Source organism: Triticum urartu, chromosome 3A (assembly GCF_056163025.1).
Source record: "Triticum urartu cultivar PI428250 chromosome 3A, HENAU_Tu73, whole genome shotgun sequence".
Lineage (NCBI taxonomy): Eukaryota > Viridiplantae > Streptophyta > Magnoliopsida > Poales > Poaceae > Triticum > Triticum urartu.
Genome location: NC_141875.1, coordinates 589,179,754 through 589,187,115, shown reverse-complemented (window position 1 = coordinate 589,187,115; position 7,362 = coordinate 589,179,754). Strand labels below are relative to the sequence as shown.

The 7,362-nt window shown below is 55.5% G+C and overlaps 1 pseudogene; it reads right to left on the bottom strand.

Moving 5' to 3' along the window:
- Positions 1 to 5,906: 5,906 nt before the first annotated feature.
- Positions 5,907 to 6,470, bottom strand: LOC147980677 (cyclin-dependent protein kinase inhibitor SMR5 pseudogene; annotated as a pseudogene).
- Positions 6,471 to 7,362: the final 892 nt, after the last annotated feature.

The window sequence follows — 7,362 nt, the reverse complement described above, 5'->3', positions numbered from 1 at the left end:
TAGCGGCAAGAAAGTTGACAACATCTACGCCCACAACAAATTGTGTTCTACTCGTGCAAGGAGAACTACGCATAGACCTAGCTCATGATGCCACTGTTGGGGAACGTTGCAGAAAACAAAATTTTTCCTACGGTTTCACCAAGATCCATCTATGAGTTCATCTAGCAACGAGTGATCGGATTGCACCTACATACCTTTGTAGATCACGCGTGGAAGCGTTCAAGGACGGGGATGAGGAAGTCGTACTCGACGTGATCCAAATCACCGGAGATCCTAGCGCCGAACGGACGGCACCTCCGTGTTCAACACACGTACGGTCAGCGTGATGTCTCCTCCTTCTTGATCTAGCAAGGGGAAGGAGAGGTTGATGAAGATCCAGCAGCACGACGGCGTGGTGGTGGATGCAGGGCGTCACCGCAGCAGGGCTTCGCCGTTATACTGCGAGAGGGAGAGGTGTAGCAGGGGAGAGGGAGGCGCCAAGACTCAAGGGTGTAGCTGCCCCCTCCCTCCCCCCCTTTATATAGGCCCCCTATGGGGGGCGCCGGCCCTAGGAGATGGGAACTCCTAGGGGGGGCGACGGCCAAGGGGTGGAGTGCCCCCCAAGCCAGGTGGGGCGCCCCCCCACCCTAGGGTTCCTAACCCTAGGCGCATGGGGTGGGCCTAGGGGGGCGCACCAGCCCACTATGGGCTGGTTCCCCTCCCCACTTTGGCCCATGGGGCCCTCCGGGATGGGTGGCCCCACCCGATGGACCTCCGGGACCCTTCCGGTGGTCCCGGTACAATACCGGTGACCCCCGAAACTATCCCGATGGCCGAAACTGCACTTCCTATATATAATTCTTCACCTCCGGACCATTCCGGAACTCCTCGTGACGTCCAGGATCTCATCCGGGACTCCGAACAACTTTCGGGTTACTGCATATTCATATCTCTACAACCCTAGCGTCACCGAACCTTAAGTGTGTAGACCCTACGGGTTCGGGAGACATGTAGACATGACCGAGACGGCTCTCCGGTCAATAACCAACAGCGGGATCTGGATACCCATGTTGGCTCCCACATGCTCCTCGATGATCTCATCGGATGAACCACGATGTCGAGGATTCAAGCAACCCCGTATACAATTCCCTTTGTCAATTGGTACGTTACTTGCCCGAGATTCGATCGTCGGTATCCCAATACCTCATTCAATCTCGTTACCGGCAAGTCACTTTACTCGTACCGTAATGCATGATCCCGTGACCAGACACTTGGTCACTTTGAGCTCATTATGATGATGCATTACCGAGTGGGCCCAGAGATACCTCTCTATCATACAGAGTGACAAATCCCAGTCTTGATTCGTGTCAACCCAACAGACACTTTCGGAGATACCCGTAGTATACCTTTATAGTCACCCAGTTACGTTGTGACGTTTGGTATGCCCAGAGCACTCCTACGGTATCCGGGAGTTACACGATCTCATGGTCTAAAGAAAAGATACTTGACATTGGAAAAACTTTAGCAAACGAACTATACGATCTTGTGCTATGTTTAGGATTGGGTCTTGTCTATCACATCATTCTTCTAATGATGTGATCCCGTTATCAATGACATCCCCATGTCCATAGCCAGAAAACCATGACTATCTGTTGATCAACGAGCTAGTCAACTAGAGGCTCACTAGGGACACATTGTGGTCTATGTATTCACACATGTATTACGATTTCCGGATAATACAATTAAAGCATGAACAATAGACAATTATCATGAACAAGGAAATATAATAATCATTTTATTATTGCCTCTAGGGCATATTTCCAACAGGGCTATCTCCTCGTACTCCGGGGGGAGGCTAGACTCCACCTTGGGCTCGACGAGGGCGCCGGAGCTGCGGGTACGCGCGCTGACAGGCGTGTCCTGGGGCTCCGGCTTGACGGGCGGAGGTGGAGGCAGGGAGAGCCGCTGGAGCTGCGGGTACGCGCGCTGACAGGCGTGTCCTGGGGCTCCGGCTTGACGGGGTGTAGGTGGAGGCAGGGAGAACCGCCGGACGAGGAGGAGGACGCCCCGGTCTCCATGCGCCTCGGCGTCCAGGAGCTTCCCCGGCGGCGTGAGAAGGACGGGGGTGCGGGGTACTCGAGGCACAGCGTGTTGCCGCCCTCGATGTACTCGAGGACGGCCTCCAACGTGCGGCCGGGCACGCCCCACCACCGGCGCCGGCCACCGGAGTTGAGCCTGCGGGAGGGCACGACGCCGTTGGTGGCCTCGAGCTGCTCGGCGTGACGGCGGTGGAAGTAGGGCTCCCAGAGCGGGCTGTCGGGGACGTACCGTGGCCCCTCCCTCGCCGCCCGCGGCAGGGACGCGCGGATGCGTGCGATCTCCGCACGTCGCGTCGCCCCGGTGGGTGCTGGTGGCACCGGCACGCCGCCGGCGCTGATCCTCCAAGCCCCGGGCACCCGCATGTCCGGCGGGACCGGGTACTCGGCCTTGAAAAGGAGGCGAGCCTCGTCCTCGTGCAGATGACGGCGCCCGAATCCGTTCGCCGTCGCCTGGGAAACGCTTGGCCATGCTTTCTCAACTGGTGACGACGAGAGGAGGAAAGGGGGATAAATGAGCGCGTCGTCGGTGGATGATCGGGGTGAGTCTCTCCGGCGCGCTTGCAGTCGGCTTTTATAGGCGGAGACGCCGCGTGGTAGGCTTGGCCGGCGCGTTACGCGTGGCGTAATTGCGTGGCGGCCGAGGGACGCGCCACCCAGCCTTCACTGCGCCGCCCGTGAGGCATCAATGGAGGCTGACCGGCGCGGCAGCTTTGGCATTGATTCATCGCGGGAAACGAGGCGATGAGGACGATGAAGGGGCGAGAAGAGGGTAGAGTCGCTGACGCGGCGGGCCCGCGGCTCTTCGCGCCAAAAACGATTCGCCCGGCGCCCCCGAATGACCCCCAGCACGCCGGGTTCAGGTTGAGTCCGCCGGCGCTAATTTCGGCCCGAGCCGACAAAAACTGGGCTTTTGGGGGCGCGACTGGACCGATTTTTTGACGCCGGCGGATGAAAAGACGTTTGGGGGCCTTCTTGGAGGCACGGCTGGAGATGCCCTAAGCCTCGAGTGTGCTTGTCATTGAGAAAACGCAAGAAAAGGACAACTACTCGCGGCCAATCCCAAACATGAGTAGGGTATAGGCATCATTAGATTACTCCTATATCATTATGGCAGTGGAAGCTGCAGTAGCGAAGCTAAACAGCACTTGTACTAGTACGTGCTTCTACTTGCAGCATAACAAATCACGGCACATGATTGTTTGTTCCACACCGTGCACACACGAAAAAAACGACCACAGCGGGAAAATATGATCGCAGGAGGCGATCTAGGCAGGCGACAAGGGTTCCCTTGCGCGTCGCCGGTGGCGCCGCCGGTTCCCTTTCTCCATCGGTCGTTTCGGCGGCGGGAGAGAGGGGGGACCTCGGATCTGTCCACTTGGTGGATGTGTGGTAGGGTTAGGATTGAGGGAGACGCTGTTAAGGCTGTTTGCGGTGGTGTTGCGTCGGAATAAGTTTCTTTGGGCTTCGTTCGCGGTGAGGCGAGGCTTTTGCCTTCGTTTAGGAGCCAGCGGGGTGGGGGATCTCCGGATCTCGTCGAGGTTGTGGGCTATGGTGGGTGGAGGTCCATTGGCACTGGCCGTTTGGGTTCTCAGATGGGCGATGGATGCAGGGAGACGAAGACCCTTCTTATTCCTTGTCGGTATGATTTGCTGCTGTTGTTCTTCTTCTTTCTCTGCGCCGATGCTGGTGGGAGATCCTGCTTTGTCCAGTGGAAGGCCCGGCCGCGGTGCTAGACTGGTCGGTTGACTCGAGTTCTCTTCCCGGAAGGGACACTTTTCACGGTACTGAAAGCCAAAGATGGCGACGGCTATTGCAGGTGTGTTGGATTGATATTCATGCCCTCTCAGCACTGGTGTTAAGAAAGGAGGAAGCAGCGTGGCGGCAATTGTATCGTGGTCGAAGATGATGACCTGCTTGCGTCTGGTTGCAGATCCTTCTACTGTAGGGGTCTTCTTTCAAGATCCAGAAATGATGACACGGGGTTCCAGAGATCTTCTTGTGTTATGGTTGTCTTGGGGTACTCTAGGTGTTCATGGTCCTTTGTGTTTGTGTTTCAGTGTGCTTGTAAGGGTCATCTACTTTGTACTGTTTCGTGATTTGAATGAAATATTCTTAAAAAAAAGATTGTTTGTTCCACGCCAAACTTAAAGAACGGCTCTCCGTCTCTCTGTCGCTGCCACGCGGGCCACCTCACCTCACGGGCTATCTTCTCCCCGGCGGGCGGCGCCAACGGCAACTCGTCGTCGTGGTTCGTCCATAGGATCTGGAGACTGTCGGCGTCACCGTGATCTCCTCCCTTCCATTCCTTTCAGCTTCAGGACCACGGGGTGTTGCTCTGAGGCTGGTCATAGTGAGGAGTAACATATATTAGTATCATGCATATGATACTAGTGTATGATACTATTCCCTCCGTCCGGATTTATTAGGCTTAAAGACAACTTCTCTTAGACCAAGACACATAGTAATTTGCTCACATTAATTCTTCCATTCCACTCCCAATGCACTATCTCACATGCATGCAGCCAATGAAAAAGCACACATGAAGTGTATTAACTTTTCAGCCATGGCACTAACAACAATAGCTTTCAATACAACCAATGAAATGGTTGCATGCATGCACCTTTCCAACACGGGGCCTTATAAAAGGGGACATGCTTGTGATGCTGAGAGGCCTAATAAATCCGGACGGAGGGAGTACATCCATAGTGCATAGTATCATAAAGTAGTATCATAGGTGGTCTTATTTATTGTCATGCATGACACATACTCCCTCCGTCTAGGTGTGTAAGTCATCTTACGTTGCGCACCGTGACTAAGGTGGAGGGGAAAACAAGAGAACTTAATGTTTTTTTTGCTAATTAATAACATTGCATGCAATGAACTAACCACTGCATGTCGTGTTTAGTAGTGTCAAGTCATTTAAAGCATGCATGGCCCACATATCTTATTGGTTGATATGTCACGAAACAAGGAACGAGATGAGAGTTAATGTAACGCGCCTAAGTGTTTTGGGATTATTTGGTTTTCGTAATATGACTTACACACCTAGACGGAGGGAGTAGTAGTATAACATTTATTATGTTAAGATTATGTTACCCCATTATGGCCAGCCTGAATGAAGCCTTGACACCGGTCACACGCACGGCCACACACCTCGCATTGCAATACGCCTCACCAGGAGGCAGGCAGGCGGGCATGCGAGGCGAAGAAAGCCACATCATGCTGCCGGATCTCCCACACCCGCACCCACATTAACTGCGTCTTCAAGACCGCGCACTGCTTCATGTCGCCCGTATTAACTCTCCTTGGCAAAACAAAACAAAACAGCGGCACAGTGCCGACAGTCAACCACACTTTGCAAGCGTTAGTGTAACTCCTAATGCTAGTACTAATCAGATGGCCCATAAGGCCATAACACTGAAGCAAACGAACAAAGTACGAACAGTGGAGGCACTGTGGGATCGAGTCACTGCACTGTGGTTTCTGATTGCAGGCTGGACAGGAGGCATTTCAAACCTTGAAGCTACAGCTTGATTCGTGATCACACCGTCTGATGCCTCGCATGGAAGCCAAGCAAGAAATCACTGGCATGCAGTGCATACAGCGACGGTTCCCTCCGTGAGGAGCCGGCCGCACAGGGTCAGCGGCCGCATTCAGCTTACAGTGGCCGCCATTATTGACCTTGGATTCTTTGCAGTGAAAATTAATCGTAGCTCAACAATCGACGTCGTGATGGCATCATGAAGAACAACGTCAGAACTTCAGCAACATCAGCACTTGAGCGGATACAGAAGTGCGCAATAAGCAAGCAGAGTGACATCAGTGCCAAGAAACAAATAAGGATTTCTCATTCCAGCCGATACAAAAACCATATGCTCATCAGCTCCCAGCCCATATCAGTTCCTCTGCCCGCCTACCTAGCTACATACTACTACCCCCTAGAACACCCCCTAATCCGCTACCGCTAATAGTACAACAGAGGAGAAACCGGCTGAGTATCTACACTTCCCAAAATCAATCCAAAACACAGCTCTCCGCCGCATGCCTTCGGAGCGGGCCGAATCACGCGCACGAGGCCTGCCGGCGCGGGGCGAGCGCGAAGAGGGCCTCGAGGTCCGGCGGCTGGAAGTAGCCGTTCTTGGGCGGGCGCCGGGGCGTGCCGAAGTCGGCCGCCGCCTTCCTCGGCGCCGCGGGGCAGGGCAGCGTCGCCGGGATGCGGCACTCCTCCCGCTTCGGCGTCTCCCACCCGCAGGTGCCGCCGTAGTAGCCCGCCGCCGCCGCCGCCGCCGCCTCCGAGCCGCTCTCCATGGCCATTGGATGCTTTTATTTCGGGGGGAGAAAATTTGGGCTTCCTTGTTTTCAAAGGGGAATTTGGGAGGGAAGCGTCGTGGGCGGGGGCGGCTTATAATGGGCGCGCCCGCGGCGGGAGGATCCCCGCCTCCCAACGGACGGCGCCGTGCGGGGGAAGGCGGGGCGGGATCGGTGACGTGGCCGCCTCCCGTCCCTCCGATCCGCCGGCGCGGAATTAAGCGGGAAATTGCGCGCCAAGTGGGCGGGAAACCGCGGGCCACTGTTCGATTTAAAACTCTTCCTCCCAGGGACCTGAGGTTTCCACTCTCACATATATGCCCCTGGTGGGCCACAACGTTAGGTATTTTGTGCAAATAATGATCTGTAAAGGGATGGTGTGGCAAGTTCGTGGGATATGCCGCATTGGATTCCACTGCGTTACGGCGGGCTGTAGGGCGCCAGGTGTACGGGGAAGTGATGGGTTAGCGGGCGCGGTGGGCCCGCGCGTACCCACGACCCCGTCACGCGACCTGGTCGGGGTCCTCGGTGCGCCGCGCGCCGCGGCGCACCTTGTCTGGCGCTGTGCGGTGGGTCCGCGGCGTGGTCCATGAAAGACCGGGCGCGGGGGGGTTCGCGATTTCCGACTGTTGGAATGATCCCTTCCGCCTCGGATTCCCGGGCCGCGTGGGCCCCGCGGTGGAAGGAGCTTGGACGGTCTCGTGTGAAACGGCAGCTCTGCGCGTTGACCCCATGCGTGACGGTTCCCCCCTTGGTGGGCCCGGCTCTGTCCACGGTCCGTTCCTACAACAGCCCAGTGTTGCTTGTGTTGATATGCAACCGGGAGCATATACGGCCCGGCTAATGTAGGTGTTCCTTTCTCTCAGAAAAGATGTTTATTTCTTTTTCTTTTTTGCGGGAAAGTGTCGATCTATTCATCTTCAATCATGGTAGTACAACGAACATCAGACATAATAAAAATTACATCCAGATTCAT